Source organism: Helianthus annuus, chromosome 10 (assembly GCF_002127325.2).
Source record: "Helianthus annuus cultivar XRQ/B chromosome 10, HanXRQr2.0-SUNRISE, whole genome shotgun sequence".
Lineage (NCBI taxonomy): Eukaryota > Viridiplantae > Streptophyta > Magnoliopsida > Asterales > Asteraceae > Helianthus > Helianthus annuus.
The window spans coordinates 54913770-54933819 of record NC_035442.2 but is presented as its reverse complement, the minus strand read 5'-3'; positions in this window follow the sequence as shown (position 1 = coordinate 54933819).

The following is a 20050-nucleotide window of genomic DNA, read 5'->3' as shown; positions in this document are numbered from 1 at the left end:
CAAGTCTACTACGACTCGAAACAAAAGAACCTTTGCAAAAATGTTTGAATATGATGCTCTTAATACATCATATGGCGTCTTAAATTGAATATGTGTAATGGATAAGTTCAAGCAATTGAACTTGGCACCTTGACAATAAACGTATGTATCAACAAGGGGATCTCAGCATGGTTACGAAGACATATCATGAATGTAACTTGAAAGAAATGAAGTCTCAAGAAAGTGTGTTGACTTGATAGCAAAAGAGCCGATAATTACAATAATGTAGGTTATTCGAATCATAAACCAATAGTTAGCTTTAGCAAAGTAATATTTGAACTTCAATGAAGCGTTTATTCGAAATGAAACCGCATGCGTAGCAAATGGTGCATGCGTAACATATAAGTTTCCAAGTAATGAAACAATGAGTATTTGCTAAAATGAAGAAATGACCAAGTATCGAAGAAAATGTGTGTTCGCTCTCAGCGAAGAAAATTAACGCGATGCAACTATCATTAAGGGGAGTAGAGATGCAAACATCTACTCGCAAGAAGCAAAAGTGAAGATTTAAACAAAATAAATTTGAGTACTTTCTGTTTGGTTAACTGAAATAGCATATATGTCAGGATAACGGGGTTTGCTTGAGTTAACAGATGTGGTTCCTAAGCAGCCTTTACGAGCTTGGACCTGGGTTCCCAAAGGTCCTAAGTACATGTTTTCTAGATTTCTCAAAGTTTCGTATTCTGTGTAAAACTGTTTTGTGCATTGTGTAAGAAACACAATTTTTGCATACGTTTGAAACAAGTTATTGTCCCACAATTTCCCCGGTATACTTTCTTCCTGAATTCGCAGCTAATGACACTCGATCATCGATCAGTCGTGAAATAGTAGTTAGGCCCTCATAGTTAGTTAAATAGATAATTCATCAATCCTCAGCAAGAGTTACCCTCTCTTGTTGGTTAGCTTGTTGGGCTCCTGGTAGTTGATGCTTATTTGAAAATCATCGTCCTTCTTCTTGTCGAGCGGAACCGGGGTTACTCAAAACGGGAAACTTGGTCTGTTAACTTCCTTCTCTATCAACTACTGAGGTTATACTAGCAATCCTTGCATCTCTGAAGGTGTAAGTCGCTAAGGTGCATTGACTGCAGGCGCGGCGCCTGGAATCAAATCGATGCGAAATTCGACTTGTCGTTGAGGAGATAATTCTGGCAAGTCTTCGGGGAAGACTTCTGGATATTCTCTTATCACAGGAGTATCTTCGAATTTTGGTTCTTCGGCTCCCTTGTCCACGACATGAGCCAGGAAAACAACATATCCTATACGCAACAACTTTCGTGCCTTCAAGCAATTAGTAATCTGTAGAGGCATATCTTGCTTCATGAGCCATGATCGTTTCTTCGTCCGCCATCGGGATGCGGATATCAGTCTCCGCTCGATCGCTCGACCACCAATCCATCCAGGTTACTTCGTCGAAGCTTCCCAACTCAACTGGCAGTAGGTCAAGCGTAAACTCACGCTCTCCGGGTTCTATATTGTCGTTTCCAATTACTTCGTTGACTTCCACTAGCTTCCCATTAGCTAGTTCTATCCAGTACGGGTTATCTAACTTACTTGCTACTAAACCAAGTATACTCTCAAACTCTAGAGATGCGAAGCTAAAATTTTCAACAGTATCTAGCAGCACAGATGCATAATGTTGAATAATATGGGACGTACCGATATCCACGCTTGGATTCCTGGTGTGCTCCCCTAGCTCTGCTACTGAGCTTTTATCCTTGTGCCTGATTGTTTTTAGGGCAATATTTTTTGAAATGCTTTTTGCTTCCACAGTTAAAACAACCTTGAGCACATTTCCGTTTGTCACTCGTTCTGCCTTGATAATTGTCATTGTGGTTGTTTCCTTCATGATTCTCGCTACCATCTTGGCCTCCATTTCTACGTTCAGTATCTTGCCTACAAGTTTCCTTGGGATGCCCCCTCTTGCCACAGTTATCACATTTTCCATATTTACATCGCCCGATATGATAACGTAGACAATTGTCGCACTTAGGTAGGATACCCATCTAGTCTTTTCCCTTTTTGGCCTTCTTCTTGTTACTCGCCCGAGTAACCTTCTTGAAATTTGTGAGCTTTCTCTTGTTAACTCCAGATGACTCTACAGGAGTCTCCTTTTTCTCTTCCGAAGTGGAAAATTTTCCTAGTCTAACCGCTTCTTCAGTGAGTGCTATGCTAATCTCGATAGCCTAGGTGATTGTTGGAGGTTTAGATGTTGTCACCAGGCTTAGAATCTGTGGTTCCAATCCCCCGATGAAGCGTTCGATCTTCCTAGATTCTGGTTCCACCAAACGCGGGGCAACTTGTGATAAATCGTTAAATCTCTGCACATACTCAGTTATCTTTGGACCTTCCATTTTCAAGTTCCACAGTTCAGTCTCCAACTTATGGACTTCTGCCCTGGAGCAATATCTTTTACGCATCAGTTCTTTCAGTTCGTCCCACGTCAAAGCATACACAGCAGTCTTGCCCATCGTCTGAACCTGAAGGTTCTACCATCACAGAGCCTCATCTACAAATAGTCCGGCTATGTATGTGACCTGATGTTCTGGGGCGCATTTGCTTAGTCGCAAAACATAATCCGTCTTCTCAACCCAACGCACAAAAGCTATGGCACCCCCAGTGCCGTCGAAATCTCGAGGTTTGTGGTTCAAGAACTGCTCGTAGGTGCAGCCGTGGGGTGGGTTATCTCCTGAGGTACCCCCGCCGCGTTCGGGGCGAAGGGCCTCGAGCTATGCAATGGCCTGTGAGATGCGCTCTTGAAGTCCTGCCGCTGTCATTGGTGGAGGGTTGTTGGTATCGACATTCCCTTGTATCGACATCTTCTAAGAAGAAGATTGGTTAGGTCAGGTCTTATTTGTTCAGGGAGTGCATATAGTTATTTTAGGGGTTATACGTGCATATACATAATAGATTATCAGATCACCCAATCAAGCAATAGCATAATCATAGCATAACCTAGTAATTCGGGAATTATGTTTAATGAGAGCATAGCTAGCAAGCACGTAGCATTATAATTATAGCACACACATTCAGATTAACAATGTGCTTAGTGAGGGCATGGCGACTGAATTTTCATTAATCATTGACCACAAAGTATTGTCGTATGTTAAATGATGATTGGGGCTTTCAGTATTCTCCGACCACCATTACATTGTCTTACAAAATGTATTACATCGAAAGGGACACAGGGTCACCCTACCCTTGTCCAATAAGTATATCAGTGTATCGAAATCACGTGGTCAAAAGTAGTCTTCAAAAGTTTCCACAATCTCGGCTCATTAGTAGTGTCTTTTCCCAAAAGTAATGTAATCCGCACAAAACCAAAAGTCAACTCTACTGGTGTCTGAGGTGGAGGAGGAAAGAAAAGCAAACTGCTAACATGTGCGAACTCTTCCTCGAGCTTGTATATACGTCGAAGTAATTAACTGATCTGCTGCTCGACAGTAAAGAAACGAGTATCAAAAACCTGGGAAAGGTGTAAGAGCAGCAGGTGAGAGTGCAAAAGGAATCTTTGATAAATGTGGAGGATCAAAATATACTGGCCATAGACAAGGTGGAGGACGTGGTGTCGGCTCAAGCTCCAAAACTCTGCGACTTATATCCTCAAACTGTAGCTGATGTTACTGGAGCACTCATCCCGTGTGTAGCCTCCATTATGTGAGGGATGGTAAGGGTCTAAAATCAACATAGTGTATTATAGGAACCATCGATATGGCTCGTCCAGAGATGTAGAGGTGAATGAAGCAAACGGTGCGGCCTGTGAAGTCGAGGAAAATGTTGTTGTAGCAAAAGGATCGTCATGCGGGTGTTGACCTGGAGTACCTTTACGGGGTGCGGGTAGGTCCTGAAAGAAAGCGATATGCATGTCGGTGCAATGTACGTAGGTCTTCATAGGAAAAAGGTGCAACATCAGCGGGTGAAGGTGCAGGAACAAACGTCTCAACCAATAAGGAGATCATCAGATGCAGGAACTGGGTTAGGTATAAGGGATGCAATGTCTGGTAGATCAAAGAAACTGGGTCATGATCAAGCAATGGTGTAGGATCAGTAGATGCAACATCAAGCTGACCCAAAAGGAACTGGAGTTGTCTCAGGAGTAGGTTCTGGGTCGTGTGAGGGTTTGTGATCTCGAGCAGGTATTAGCGCAACAGTCACAGCGGCGTCGTCGTTCGAGACAGTAACAAAAAGCGGTGACCTGACCGTCTGTAAGGCTGAAATTCTCGCAGACCCAAAGGAGTCTTAAATCGAGTGCATACTAGAATCAGAGGATAGCTTGATAACAGGGGTTTCAGAAGTGAAATTTGTAATAACGTTCTCATCTAACTTTCCATCATCATGGGCGTCATCAGGAGGACCATCAATAAACATGTCAACGTCATCACCAACTATTCGTCGAGTAGCCAACCTTCGGAAGGAATGTCCACAGGAGGCGCATTGTCGAGGGTCGGAGTCATGGTGTGCTCACCATCGGGATGACCAGATGATAAGGTGGTCATGGACCGAAATGAGAATGACAGAAGGATTCTCGTCAGGGAAACCATTAGCAAGGGTAAATCATCACCAAAGTCTGGTAGCGTGAACGGTTGGAAGTCGTCCTCATCCTCAGACCGCATGTCAGGATCACTCTTAGTGTCCGACGTAAACATCTCCGGCGCAGGTGAAATCTCATTCTTTGTGGCGGTGGCCGTAGGGTTATCAATGTCTGATAACTCTCTTTCTAAATAAAGTGACATGTGTGCCAGTATATAATAGTCATAGCATGTATATTCATAGTGATTGCTAACAATTAGTGTATGCAAACAAAGGTAGCTTATCATGTAGTCACGTATTCACATTATTCTTCATGAAACTTTCTGTCCTTCCTAGTCTCCCAGACTAGCCCACCTAGCCTCCTAGACTAAACCAACCAGTCTCCCAGACTAAACCAACCAGTCTCTCAGACTAAACTCCCAACTTCCCAAACTGAATTTCTCAGTCTCTCAGACTAAACTTCCCCAGTCTCTAAGACTAAACTCCCAGCTTCCCAAACTGAATTTCCCAGTCTCTCAGACTAAACTTCCCCAGTCTCTAAGACTGAACCTCCCCAGTCTCTTAGACTGAATTATGGACATAAGCTTTTGAGATGTGTTATGTGCCCTTTTGTTTGTAAAAATGTTTGTTCCCTGGATCTGGACGCTTTGTGTATGCAATGAAAACATGTTGTGAAAACATTTTCGTGAGAGCCCTAATGATCGTAGTCTAGACTCGAGAAGGAATCCTAGTTCGCTACGATCGAAGCTCTGATACCAAGCTGTCACACCCTGACTTTTGCGGAAGCGTGATTCTGGTGTGACTTTAATACCATTGCACTCAATCATAACAACAACTATATGATAAAACCATAGATTCGTCATCCATTAAATAAGTTTAAAACACAACAACATTGTTTTGAAACGTAGACTTCAAATTCAAGTTTTACAAACCATACAAATTGTTTATGAGTTCATTAAGGACTCATCAAAAGATATTGAATAACACCAAGGTTTGGAAGACGTGTCTCGTCCAGGAATAAGACACACTGACCAAACTCAAAGACCATGGATGACGTCTTTATTCCTAACGCAGCATAAGAACTCCCAACGCCCGTCAGATCCACCTACTAATTACCGGAAATACATGTAGTTTGAAAACATCAACAAAAGTTGAGCGAGTTCATGTGTTTGCTTGTGTGTATGAGTAAACCTTTGAAATCATTGTAAGTATATCTGTAAGATTATAAGTCCCGATATGAAAGCAACAAGAAAAAGATCACCAATGGTTTGCAAGGCCACTGATATGTGCGAAGTGATGCAGGAAGACTCAAACCTAGCAGACTTTGTACCGGGCTTCTGACTGGAAGACATAGTCACCTCATGGTCCATTCAGCGGTCTCATGGGTGGGGCACGCTACACCCGAATAGATCTATTACTCCTGTCCCTCGGTCCTTATACGAGGATTAATGGTCTCAAGTATCCACCTACCCATTCACATGATCTATGGTTCTTTCCGAGGCTAATCATACCAAGAGTATTCGTATGTAATCCTTTCGTAACATGTATTTCACCCCCGAAGTTAATAAACAAAACAGTTTTAAAGAAAAGGGGGACATGAACTCACCGTATTGCGTCTTCACAATTGTAACTCAAATCCCTTCGACAAACACGACTACCTACAATGTACTGATGTCTATTAGACGGACGGTTCGTGTCTTGTTTTAGTATTGCGTAGTGCCTTTTGAGTTACGTTTTAAAGTGTCTTCGTTATAATTTCGAGTTAAAATAATAAAAATTTTAACCTTAAATTATATTTAATTTTGGAATAATTGTTAAACGATGTTTTGTAACAATACTTCTCAAGTATTTCCTTCCCAAGGATGGGGGTATCTTACACATGTATATCCGTATTCTTGTATTGGTATATCTTGCCATGTATTGGCGTCGTATTCCGGTGCGTACGTATTTTCTAAATAAATATCCAATATATTCCCAAAACAATATATTTTCAAGTCTTACTTAGAAAATAAATATAAACTTATCTTGTCCAAAGATACTGTATTTCCAGAAAATATATATTTTTCCCAAAAATCATATATCTTTTAAATACTCTAAGAAAAATATATTTTTACTTCCCAAAAGTAATATGTTTTCTCCTTATTGAAAATATGATATGACTTAGTAATATTTACAAAAATCATATTTTCACTTCTTTTGTATCAAAATAATATTTACCAAAAATAGATTTATAACGGTATTCTCCGAAATATTTTATAAGTTACGTTCTTGCGTTCGATTTCACAATATTTAAGTGTGTAACTTATATATTTATTCCTTGATATTCTTGGTATTTTGGTTAAGTTATATTATTTTACCCTAAAATAATATAACTATTTCACAAAGTATACAAATATTCACACAAGTGTCATAACGTATATATATATTATAAATATATATTTACCCATTTTTATTTGTAAAAACCAACCTCCATTATTTGTATTTTTGTTACAAAAATTATGGCAAAGTTCATATTGATAACCATAGTTAAAATACACTAGTAAATATTTGTTAGAAAATATTTCTTTAAGTGTTTATATTTTAAGAAAATTTTGCCATAGTTTCCCCTAAAAATGGAGGTGTTCATGCTATTTAAGCATATCAGTTTCTTTTCAAAAATCATCACAACAATCAACAATTAATCCCTAAACAACTTACACCTACCAAGTGCAAAAACTATTCAATTTACATAATAACATGAACTTGATCTTTCATAGAAACTTGTAGTAACTTGGTGGTGTATTTAGTAGGCCTAGTTATCCTTTAAAGTGAGTTTATTTCTTTAAAAATCTCATTCTTAAAGAATTTAGGTGTTTACAACTTGTAAACATATTTTACAAAAATGTTTCTTTCTGAGATCTTCTTGTTTCATGAGTGTTTATACACTTGTTTTACCACTAAAAATAGTGTATATTTAAGTAAAAACCAAGATCTTCTAAGAATCACATTTTAAACTTGGTTCTTTTGGAAAACCATTCATAAATCTTAGATTCATAAGATTACTAGCTTACTTTGTTTATTATTTTTCAAGAAATCATCTTTTTATTCAAGTTCATGCTTATATATGAGGATGATCTTCTTGTGTTAATACATAATCATCCTCTAACTTGCTAGATCATGTGTTTAATCACAATCTAGCAAGCTCCTTATGATGATCAACATCATAATCTCACGTAAACAACAACAAGTATCATATATATACTTAAACAATACTATTTCACCAAGATTTCATCTTATATAAGCTTTATGTTCATGATTCATGTTCATGTCTTTTAGTGTTCTTGTGATTTACAACATAATACATCTTTTAACCAACTAAAATTAGAAGTAACAAAGGTTATGAGAGTCTTACTACTAGCTCTAAGGCTAGGGAAGAAACAAGTGTGAAGATGATGAGAAAAGTGATGGATAAAAGCTCCTAGATGAGGTCCTTCTACTTCCAATGCTTCCAAGCTTCTTTGATATGCTTAAGACACCTTAGGGAACCCTTGGATTGTAAGAGAATGGAATGAAAATGGAGGAGTGTGTGTGTGTGGTTTGAGCCGTAGACAAGGGGGGAGAAGAAGGAGGTTTTGGGTATGTTGGTGAAATGTGAGAAATGAGCTTAGCCCTCCATGTCCATCTTATAACCAAGCTTAGGCTTTGTCCAAAGGGTATTATGTTCTTAAAAGTACATACAAGATCAATTAGGATCTCACAACAAATCAAGCAAGATCAAGGGTGCGGGCCACCCTTGGATTCGTCAACAATTGGGGGGGGGGGGTATAGGTGTAGCTTCAAACCATAAGTTAGATTATAGTTCCAATCTAAGTGTATAGTTAGATGTTTAGGTTATGAGATATTTTAGTGGGTGTTAGGGTGTTCGGGGATCATAACTAGCTTAGAAATAATAAAACAATGTTTTTAGTATAATTTTGGTGTTTCGGGTAATGTCTGGTTGTTCTATTAGGTACCGGTTCGTTAAAGCGTCAAACTTTACCGTTTAGTGTTCTTTAAGTACCCTTTTGTGACACTTTTAATTCCCGACACTTAGGAAAGCATTCAGGACCATTTTTCCATATTTTTGCACATTACTAGCTTGTTAAAAAGCTGAATTTTGCTGAAATATGCAGAATTCTGCACTTAATGTGAGTTTTAGGCACTTTCCGGCACTTTATCTATCACCTAGTGAAGCAGTTTTATGGTCCTTACTCCCCTACACACCATACTAGTGTAAAAACCTTGTCTCTGGCCCATATGGGGTCTCAAAACACTGTTTTTCTATGTACTGACATTGTCAGCATTTTTCTGAGTTATCTGCTAATTGTGCTTTGTGCATCGTTTATGTCACTAAAGTCTGTATGTGATAAAAGATGTGACAGTATGCAATATGTGATGCACATGTAAGTATGATGCAGCAATCAGAAAGCAGTTTAAATCATTAATTGTAATCCAGCACAGCCATTAAGCACTAATCATAGTTAATTAATTGTACGGATGCATACAAATTTGACAGTTGTCACAGTTTCCCTACTGATTCAAAACAATATGGTCAAGTGTGTGAGGGTCCCTAAAAAAGAACCCCACAACTTTATGCATTAATATATAAAACTTCTCATCTAACAATCACGCCGTTGTTATCCATTGTAAGTTTTAGTTAACGAAGCATCAAGAGGTAAACTTATCCCAAACACGCCTTTTTCTTATCATTAACTATATACCTTTTTATTTATCTCTTTACTTTTTTTGACTAGGCGATCACGAAGACTCGATATTAAAAGTTGATGTATACTTGGACGAACTCAGTATCTTGCTCTCACTGTATTATGCCAATTATGGGTACACTTGCCCAACGTGAAGTGTACTGTGATCGTATTTTAATGCGCTTTTATAAATATTAAAACTTAAACCAATGTATAAAACGGCTAAAAATATACAACTTTTTAAACTGCCAAAATAGTCCCTGAGGTTTGGTCACTTTTGCCACTTTAGTCCAAAACTTAAACCTTTTGAAACTGTGTTCCATTTGGTTTTAAATTTGTTGCCATTTTCATCCAAAATTAGAATCTGATTAGATTTTTCAGTTAACATCCAGTTTTTTGTCTCTCCCCCCCCCCCCTTAATGAAGGCAAAATGGTCTTTAAACGTTTCATTTTAACAAATTAAAAACATCTGAACATTTTATCCTTCATTAAAAAGGTGGAAAAGGATTTAAAAAAAAAAACTGGATGTTAACTGAAAAATCTGACCAGATTTTGCTTTTCGTTAAAAATGGCAACAAAATTGAAACCACAAGAACCCAGATATAAAAAAATTGAGCTTTGGACTAAAATAGCTAAAGTGACCTAACCTCAGGGACCATTTTGACAGCTTACTCTAAAAGTTAAGTGTGCACAATCTGATGATTCATTAGGGGACTGGGGGTGGGGATGTTTTTCTCCGTGATAGAAGTTTTCTACGAGTGATGAACTGCAACAACCCACCGTCATTGCTCAACTTCAACGCATGGATTTCCATTTCCGTGATATAGTTCACGCGTGATGGAAGGTATGATGTGAGGGGGTGTGAGGGTTTATTTTTGGGTGTTGTGAGTGATAGGCATTGCCACTAAAAAAGGTTGTGAGTGATGGAAAAATGGTTGATGACATGGCGGAACTTGATTGGGTGTTGTGAGTGATGATGAGTGATGAGCACCCCCACCCCTTTATACGTTTATATAGTAAGTTGTTCCTAGTTTGTCTCAAAATACCGATTAAGTATTTATTAATATTGAACGAACTAATGATCATAATGAGAAAGAAAAAGGAAACAAGTATAAAGCATTAAAAGAGACATTAACACTTTCGAACATTTACGTTCAACTAAAGAAGATAAACGTACTAGCTTGAGAACCCAAACTAGATATTGAGTAAGAGTACTCATTGAGTAAAATACTTTCTTCTCGAGCATACAAAATGATACTGTTCACATAACAAACATAGAAGAATGACTAAGAATCCTAGGACATGTGACAAATTGATTTACATATTACAAACCCTTTCTATATCTACGCATGGTCTCGATTTTCTCCCTATGAGTATACACAAAATCTATATGTTTAAAAAGAAACTGAGGTAACAGTAAGGTTTTTGCTGTTTTTTTTTTCACTTTTTTTACAATCATCTATGTTTTTCATCCACTGACCATTCCCTTCCATCTCAAGATTATCTGTTTCTTTTTTCTTCTTCAATTTATTATTCACAAACCTTATAACACACACGTACACACTTAGACTTCCGCTGGTGACCACGGTGGCTGACTCAGCGGCGGAACTAGCCCAAAAATTTAGAGGTATCCCAATTTTTTATTTTTTTAGACCAGGGGTATCCTTTGTATAACGGAGACGAAGTTGAGGGGTATTTTTACACTACAAAAACGGAGTTAAGGGGTATTTTTACACTACGTAGACGGGGTTGAGGGGTAGCCCGTGCTAACCCTACGTAGACGGGGTTGAGTGCCGACTGACATATTTCATTAAGGAAATATGATATTTTTCATATTTCTTTCATATATATTTAAGCGAAGAGACAAATCTTTCTTGGATCTTTATATTAAAATACTTTAATCTGAAATACTCCTACATATGTTCGATTATTAAGTCTCACAAATATATACATGTCACTAAGTCACTTACATCATCATGTGCTCCCCAAGATTTTTCTTGGTTATATCCTTTAGTCTTGGATGTCCATTCGTGACAAAATTGCTTTAATATTCTAAGTATAGGGCCTTTTAACACATGCGTTGCTGCATTCTTGCTCGTATAATAACTATATCTATCTTGATGATTTTAAAAATTAAATCAAATAAATTGAACACCACCTATACATAGTTATATCATCATACATTTTGAGCTAAGTCGTTGAATCGACATAAAAGATCAAAAGGCATTCACAAAAAAATTTACCCATGCTCCACGATCGTTGGCACGATCAAGCCAATGATCCACTTTACCATGCCATCGACCGCCAATGTTCTTGTTCAAATGCTACTTCAACAACGGCACAACTGGTACTTAAGTCAAACCATGAATCTATCATACATAATATCTTGGAGAACAACAATCATGCAATAGTCAAATGACCCATAGTCGCCCGTACAATCGAACCTTGGATTGACCATATTTTTTCTTCAGAAACCTTAACACTCTACAAGATGTTCAATTATAGCACAACAACGTCTCAATATATATATGTGGTGCCAAAAAAAAATTAGAACAGTCTCATGAGCATAAATACACATTACAAGTTTCATGATTTGCACAACTAATTTGTTAAACCTCAAGAGATTTTATAAGTAGGTTTTACAGAAACATTGTTATAAGACAAACAAAATCATGGGGAATATTATCTAAGGGGGATGTATTCAAATTGAATTCAAGTTAAAGTGGATGGTCAACACACCTGGAATAGAAAAATTCCAAACATGTGTACAAGCGAAGAATGTTAGCATATATAGTATTGTCCATTTCTATTATATTCATGACAAAGTCCAAATCAAATACCCTACATTTTTTAGTGATTATGCTTTTGTAAAGATGATTAAACGTAGCTTTTTTTTTGGGACATATTGAAACAAGTCTATGTTTATGAGACAAAATGAAGATAGATATACTAATTCCTTCCTCACTACTACTAGACATATATTCATTTCTCTGTTCTTTTAGCTAATTAAGCAAGTCCATTCCCACATTTTTCCTTAATCCTCATGCAAAAATAAAAGCTCAATCCGACCAGTTTCCATATCAAGAGAGTTTTAGTGTGATATGTATGTGATACTTTGGTTATCCCTACTCAACACCTATCTAAATTGTGTTAGAGATAATCTAAATTTTAAAATAACCTATCACGCCCTCAAGATACCAACAACATAGTAAACAAACTAGCATATGTGTTTTACTATCATCTTAACGACGTGTTAGAAAACTTTTGAACGACTTTCGAAATCATAGCACCATCATCTAGCTTTACCTACTAGAACATATGATAGAGTTCACACAACCTTCTAGTGACATACTACACGTTCTAGTGACATACTACTTAGAAAATTACACAAGGAGTTGTTTAAATTAAATAACTTCAAAAGTTAGATGCTTAGCAAACAAGACGTTTCAAAACGTTAAACTCTTAGGGCGTCTGGTGTTTAGTTTTGAACCAATAGACAAAAATTTAAATTCATGAGATAAATTATGATGATTAATTAACGTGTGATTTTTCTTTTACATACTCATGTTATTTATTAGTTCGACATACTAATACAATGCACGTTGTAGGATTTCTTTAATTTGTATGGCTTAGATACTTTATCACATAATCTGGTTCTCAGATTAAAGTTTTTACGAAATTCTAATAGAATAAGACAGAAAAGTATTTCATGGTAGCTACTAATCTTTAAAGTTCTTGAATGTTATTTCCGCACATGAGATGCTGCCCAAGACACCACCAAGGGTGTTTCCACTGAACCCTAACCAAGGGCGCTATCCCTTTGAATCCCGGGTTCCTATTCACCCCAAGAATATATAAAAAAAAAAAAACAACTATAAACCATATAACAAACTAGGAATTAAGTTTGTGATTATAGGGACTCTTAGTGGTCATGCATTTTTGTCTTTGATCATACACATATATATGTTCTCTATTAAAGGTATTACTCATAAATATAAACACACGAAGTTTGTATTTATAATGACCGTTTTCATATTGGATTAAGGAATTGAGATCTTTACATATTTTAATAATTAATTTCCTAGAATCTTTTGCTAGTAGCATGTTTTTACTGGTTTTATTTTTATCTTGGAATACTTGGATTCGAGTCTTATTATTCTTTTCGATGCGTGATAAATCTAACAATAATACATGTGTCACATACACGTGTCCAAAAGGTTGTATATAATTATTACCAGGTCCATATGCATTGAGGCGATTATCTTACTCATTTGATCTTCGATCTCTATAGAAAATACTTTTAAGATTTTCTAATTTCTGACTTTGAACATAATTCAAAGACTAACATGTAGACACATATATACACACGTATATGCGCTTTACTATTATCAGAATGCTTTCTCTATGACCTTCACAACATCGTTTGGCTTTACCTTCTACACATCACATGATGTTCACACTACACCACTAGCAATTATGCGCAAGACATGCTCATAAAGGACCATACCCGAACTTAATTAACACAACTCATTTACTCCCAGAACTCCTACACGGACCTTATCTGCGTGCACACGGTAATGACAACTAGTGCAAGCACAAATAATACAAATGGAAGGAGTCTGCAGCCAACCAACGTGCGTCAGGCTTTTACCCATGCAATTCCTACGATCATAAATCGTACAGGAGACAATAGTACAAATGGACATTGACGTGTAGCCAATCCGCATACGCCATTCACTGCTCCATGATCTCCACTCATAGCTGATTACAGACTCGACAACAAGTACACTCAGCCGGCCACGTAGCACTAGTCACTGGGCGCCAACGTGTCACACCCCCAAAATCCGCATGCAAAGTACCACCGCTGGGAGGCGTGACTGACCAGGATCCAGCCACCAATTATACTGAGCAATTTAATTAATAATATAAGTAATATCCACCAACCACAGAGTTAGCAAATATCATAATCAAAGTTCAAAAGGTTTAAGCTCAAATAGTAATTTAGGTAAGTAGCGGAAGCATAGACAAAACAGTTAAAAACAAAGTTCATAGTTCAAGTTTATTTAGAACCCAACGCATGGGTTAGACGACCACTACACATCCCCAAGCTGCAAGCTCCTGAGTCACTGGGTACCTGCAAAGCATGCAGTAGGGTATCAACAAAATGTCGGCGAGTTCACGAGGTGTCAAGTTTGGATTTTTAGAAAGAAAACATGAGGTGTTTAGATAAAGCATTTATAATCACGTCATGAGGAGCTACCCCATATGGAAGCTTACTAAACTGGCGTTACCGAAACTATTGACGGAAAGATGTTGTGCCCCGAGTCAATGTCTATCATCATTGACCAAGTTGCAAGGTCTACTAGTTCACGCCCGATCCCCCCGGTCACGGTGTGAGGTTGTCAAACCTAATAGCGCTATCAACTAATAGCCCGTTCGCCCCCGGCGATTAATCGGTACTGGAAGCAGGGACTTAATATGATAGATTTTCGTTTAGTTTTGCTAGTTGTGATTTATAAATAATATCCAAACGTATCCCCCCCCCCCCGGAGATAGTGATTTAAAAGTACCCATTCGTATTTTCCCCCGGAAATATTAGTTTGGAAGTATTCTTCCCGAAGATTGCAGTTTGTCCGTGTCCCTCCCTGGGATGCATGCTTTTAGTGTGTGAACTCACCTTAGGTTGCTCGGCAGATTAGTTTACTTGGTCAAGTATGCTGGTCACCACGTCCTAGTATGGTTACCAGTATGGGTCAGGCTCGGATACAATCAAGTTACGTAGATTCTACACATAACTAACATATAGCATATATATATCATACCAGTACCCTACACTGTTGGTGCACTTGTGTCTGTACTTTGTCTGTATTCGGTCTTATGTAACGATGTCCTGATTTGTGTTGTAAGTTGACCAAGTCAACCATCCTCCGGTTTGACTTGGACAACAGATTGTATGTTGAGAGATGTTCTGATCGAAGGATGATGTAGAGATCGAAGGATAATTTGGATCCTTCGATCTCATCGAAAGATATGCTTCGAACGATAGACCTCGAAAGACTATCCTTCGAGGTCCCTGCTTATCCTTCGAAAGCATTGTATCCGAAAGATGATCCTTCGGCCCATCTTTCGGATCCTTCGAGCAGACCTGCTGAGCTGGGTATATATACCCATGCATGTGTTGTGTGAGAGTCAGTTCTGCCATTTTACACACCAAGAGATAGAAGCTTAGAGAGCATTCTGCCCAGAACTCACACACACACTTAGAGAGTTTATAGAACACTTCTGTAAACATTGAGCTTGTAACCGAACCTTCATTTGCATTAATACGACTAGTGTTAATCGGTGAATCTTTGTGTGTTTGTTTCTCTACTTGCTACTAACTCGGTTTGCTTGCTAGCTTGGATTCCGCACTCGCTAGTAGGTTTGTATAACAAGGTTTAGGTTCGTAATCCTCCGCGAAACAGGGACCTACAAGTGGTATCAGAGCTTGGCTCTTTACCTTGTTTAAAACCGGGTTTTTACAAGTTTTGGTGTGTTGAAACACTTGGTTTTGCACCTGTTTTTACTGGTTTTCTTGCTTTTTCTTTGAGTAAAAACGTGTCTAAACTAACCGGGAGTGTTTAAAGTGGGGTTGGGTAACTTGAAAACTTGTTTTTGAGTGATTTGGTGAATTCCGGCAATATTCCGGTTAAGGTTCCGGTCACCGGTTTCTGGGTTAAGTTTTCCATTTTTGGCATATTTTATTTCAAAATCGTGGTTGGTGGGAAAGTTGTCAGCCTGCCATACCCATTCTGCCGAAAGTTGACTTACCTACCCATCACCTTTTCACCAACCCGTCACATCTGTGTCAGTGTGTCAGTGCTCATTCGAAAGATATCCTTCGACATCGAAAGATATCCTTCGACATCGAAAGACCATCCTTCGATCAGTGACAGCTCGATAGATAAACATCTTTCGAGTAGTCCTTCGAAGTTCGAAACATATCTTTCGATCAGGGAATCTTTTCGAAAGATAGTTGTTTTATCTCGAAAGATAAGGATCTTTCAAGTGTGAATCTTTCGAGATTTTGAGTCTTTCGAAGCCAGTGCTCGAAAGTCAACAGTGATCCTTCGAACACTGTTGATCATTCGAACAAGTGTGATCCTTCGGAAGTTAGCTATTCGAAAGATAAGTGTCCGAAAGATAGGGATTGACTCGAAAGATAAGGATCTTTCAAAAGGGAATCCTTCGAGTTCTTGAATCTTTCGAAATTATTGTTCAAGACTCAACAGTAATCCTTCGAGTACTGTTGATCCTTCGAACAGTAGTTGATCTTTCGATTGTGGTCTGTTTATTGTTAACAAGTTTCTGTGATTTCAGATCTTTCGAACAGGATCGTTCGGCTGTGTGATCTCTCGGATTATTCACTTAGAATTTATTTTTCTTGTCAAAGATGAATCCGAGTTGGTGGAATCCTGCCCCAGACAGTGGTAAATATACAAGTTCAGGTGTCACTCCCTCATGGTGGGGTACACCGGCTCCAGACGATGGAAAATACACGAATACAAGGTCATCTCCATTATGGGCCGAACCTCCCACACCACCTCGAATTACTGCAGAAATGTGGGCATCAGTTATCAATCAAAGGCAAAGTGAACCGAAAATAACAACAACCGATTGTTTTGGCAATCCAATACAAGTTCCTGTAAAGCCGCCTCCCACCACAGACATTTTTGGAAATCCATTACCCCCAGTTTCCGTACAACACCATTATTCTACTGTAGAATCGTCACTTCTTAATCCCAAGAACAGTAGTCAGACAAAAACGGCGTTGTACGCTGAAATTGTCAAAGATGTCAGCAATGGTGGATCCTCGGGGAATGATAACAGTTCTGAACATGTTAGAAGTTCAGGTGAAGATGTTTCAACTTCAGTGGAAGGTGATATAACTTCAAGTTCAAGTGAGGATGGATCTGGTATTGATTCTGATGCAGAAAGGCCAACACCTGAGAGTAATTCCAGTCAGGTATGTGTTGATGAACCAACTGCTGTAGATTGTGATAATTGTGCTAGATTAAAGGCAAACATGTCTGAGTTGCAAGGCAAACATGATGCTGTACAAGCTAGTTTGTTTGACTTGCAAGACAAACATGTTTCATTGAATGCCAAGTGGTGTGAATTGCAAAGCAAACACGAAGCTTTGCAAGAGAAATATGATGTGACATTTATCCACAACCAGAAGTTGACCGTGGATCTTTCAAAATGCACAGAAGCCAATATGTTTTATGAAAACCATGAAAAAGAATTTAAGTCAATGATTGAGACGTTAAAGAAAGATAAAACTGAATTGACTAAAATGGTTTCCAGAAAACAAACAGAAATTAATTTGTATATCTCACGTCTTGAGACAATGCAAAAAGAAATGGCTTGTGTGAAAACCGAAAGTGATGCGATCCAACTTAAGCTAGATAGTTATTTGAGCTCTAGCTATGTGTTGGATCACATCATTGACGTTCAGAAAGAAAAACGGGATGTCACATGCATAGGATATAAGAAATGTCCACCACCTGTGAGACACAATTATGATGCGATGCCTGACGAGGAGGATAGAGTGTTCTTTGAACCATCTGTTCCTCTAGATGTAAAGGAGTTTGCAGCAGGACTCGGATACAAGAAAGATGTATCCTCAGATTCAGATGTGTCAGCAGATACATTTGTGAGTGCTGAACAGAATCAAGATCCTCCAGTTGTGATTGAGGATGCTGATTCTTCTGATGATGAATCTGATGATACCATCCCAGCAAAGTCTGATGCGGAAGTCAAAAATGGGGACATACCTCTCGAGAATTACATTCTATGTGATCCTCCTGCAAAACCCGCTAAGACTGTTGCAATCGAGTCCTCGTCTGCAAAAGAGTCGGAGGGTGTGAATTTGCTGTACACTCTTGTTGGTGATGATAAAATCTACTCTGACAAAGATTTTCCTATTAAGAATGTTAATCAATCTTTAATAAGTAAAGTCTTTGAAGATTCGACAAGTAAATTTTTGGGAAAGACAGGACCACGTGTTACAGTTACACAGTGTCCTCCTATTCCAAAGGCTGAAATTCGAAAACAATTTGGGAATAAGAAATTACCAACAGTACAAAAACAGCAGAATCATGCCAAACCTAAAGGAAAGGCACCGACTCAGGGTCAGAAGAAACAGACCCAAAAGAAAAACAAGAATGTGAACTTTGTGAAATCTAAGGGAACGGACAAAATCGAAACTTATGAGAACAAATCTAACTTAGATTTTGTTAAACAAGCAACAGTTTTGAAAAGAAATGATCCAAACTGTTCAAAACCTAGTACCTCGGGATCACAAAGCTCATCATCATCGTCAAGACGAGCACATGATGCTTCGGGGATTGTTGAACGAAGATATTGTTTTGAGTGTGGAACAATTGGACATATCATTCGAAATTGTCCATATCTTCATAAGCTGAAAGCAAAGGTTGATGATCCCCGTGAACAAAATCATGCCGCCCAAGAGAATAGAAAAGGCAAACAGGGCGAAAATAAGAAAAAGGTTCGGAAGATAAACCTCGTGAAATCAAGAGGGACTGATAAAATTGATACTTCCAAAAACAAATCCAATAAGGATTTTGTTAAACAAAGTAAAATTTTGAAAAGAAACAGTCAAAACAACTATACACAACACACAAACGGTTGTGATGTAGGACCAAGTACCTCAAGATCACGAAGCTCATCATCCGGCTATTGCAGTTATGATACTCCGAGGTTTGTTGAGCGGAGATCATGCTTTGAATGTTGTGAGTATGGACACATCATTAAGAATTGTCCATATCTCACCAGGAGAAAGTCAAAAATTGATGCCCCCCATGGTAACAATTACCATAAAAGATCTGTTTCATCAAAACAGGATCCTCGTCTTGTTAAACAGCGAGCAAAGAAACAGAAAAAGAAACAAAGAAAAGAAGTTGAAAAGATTTTAAAACCGGAGATTATCCAAACAAAATCTGTTAAATCAGATGTTAAACATGAAAAACAGAAAGAGATTTGGATACCAAAACCGGTAACTGTTTCAGGGGGAGCTACATCAATTCCGAATCATCGGGAAATGGATGTTACAATTCTCGATGATGACGGACGACCCAAGTCTGTGAAGGCTTGGGTCCCACTCTCCAACTAATCTCTGAGTGAGTGTGCAGGAAGTTCCAGGAGGAACTATTGATAGTCTTAGGATTGTTGATAGTGGAATGTCCTTGCACAAGATAGGCGACAGAAGAAATTGTTGCCTTTGATGGAGAGAGAGGAAAGAAAAAGAAAATGTGGCTGAATGAAGTTGCAAAAAATTCGACCAAATGAAGAACGTGCCAAAAGTTGGTCATTATGGTTTTGATCGGGTCCTCAGGAACGAATAAAATGAAATGTGTGCCGATGCCTTTGCATGGATTGAACATCCGCACACCATTTCTGAAAGAGAAAGTCAAGACCTTCGCTGGTGAAATGTGGAAGACCAGCCGGACCCGGAGGTTTATGAGCTTGTTGCTGTCAAGAGATTTCTCAGTAGCTGCACATTCGACCTTGAAGTTCACACCGGGTGAATATTAAGTTGGGGGAGTGCTTAGATTCCTTGCAATGCACGGAACAGTTGCAGGATACGCCTTTAAATCCTTAATCTCTCCTATACTTGTCGATATTGTAGCTGCTTTGTGAATTGTTATTATCTCGTACAGCACTCTTTGACCTGACACGTTGATCTCGGATATCACCTCACA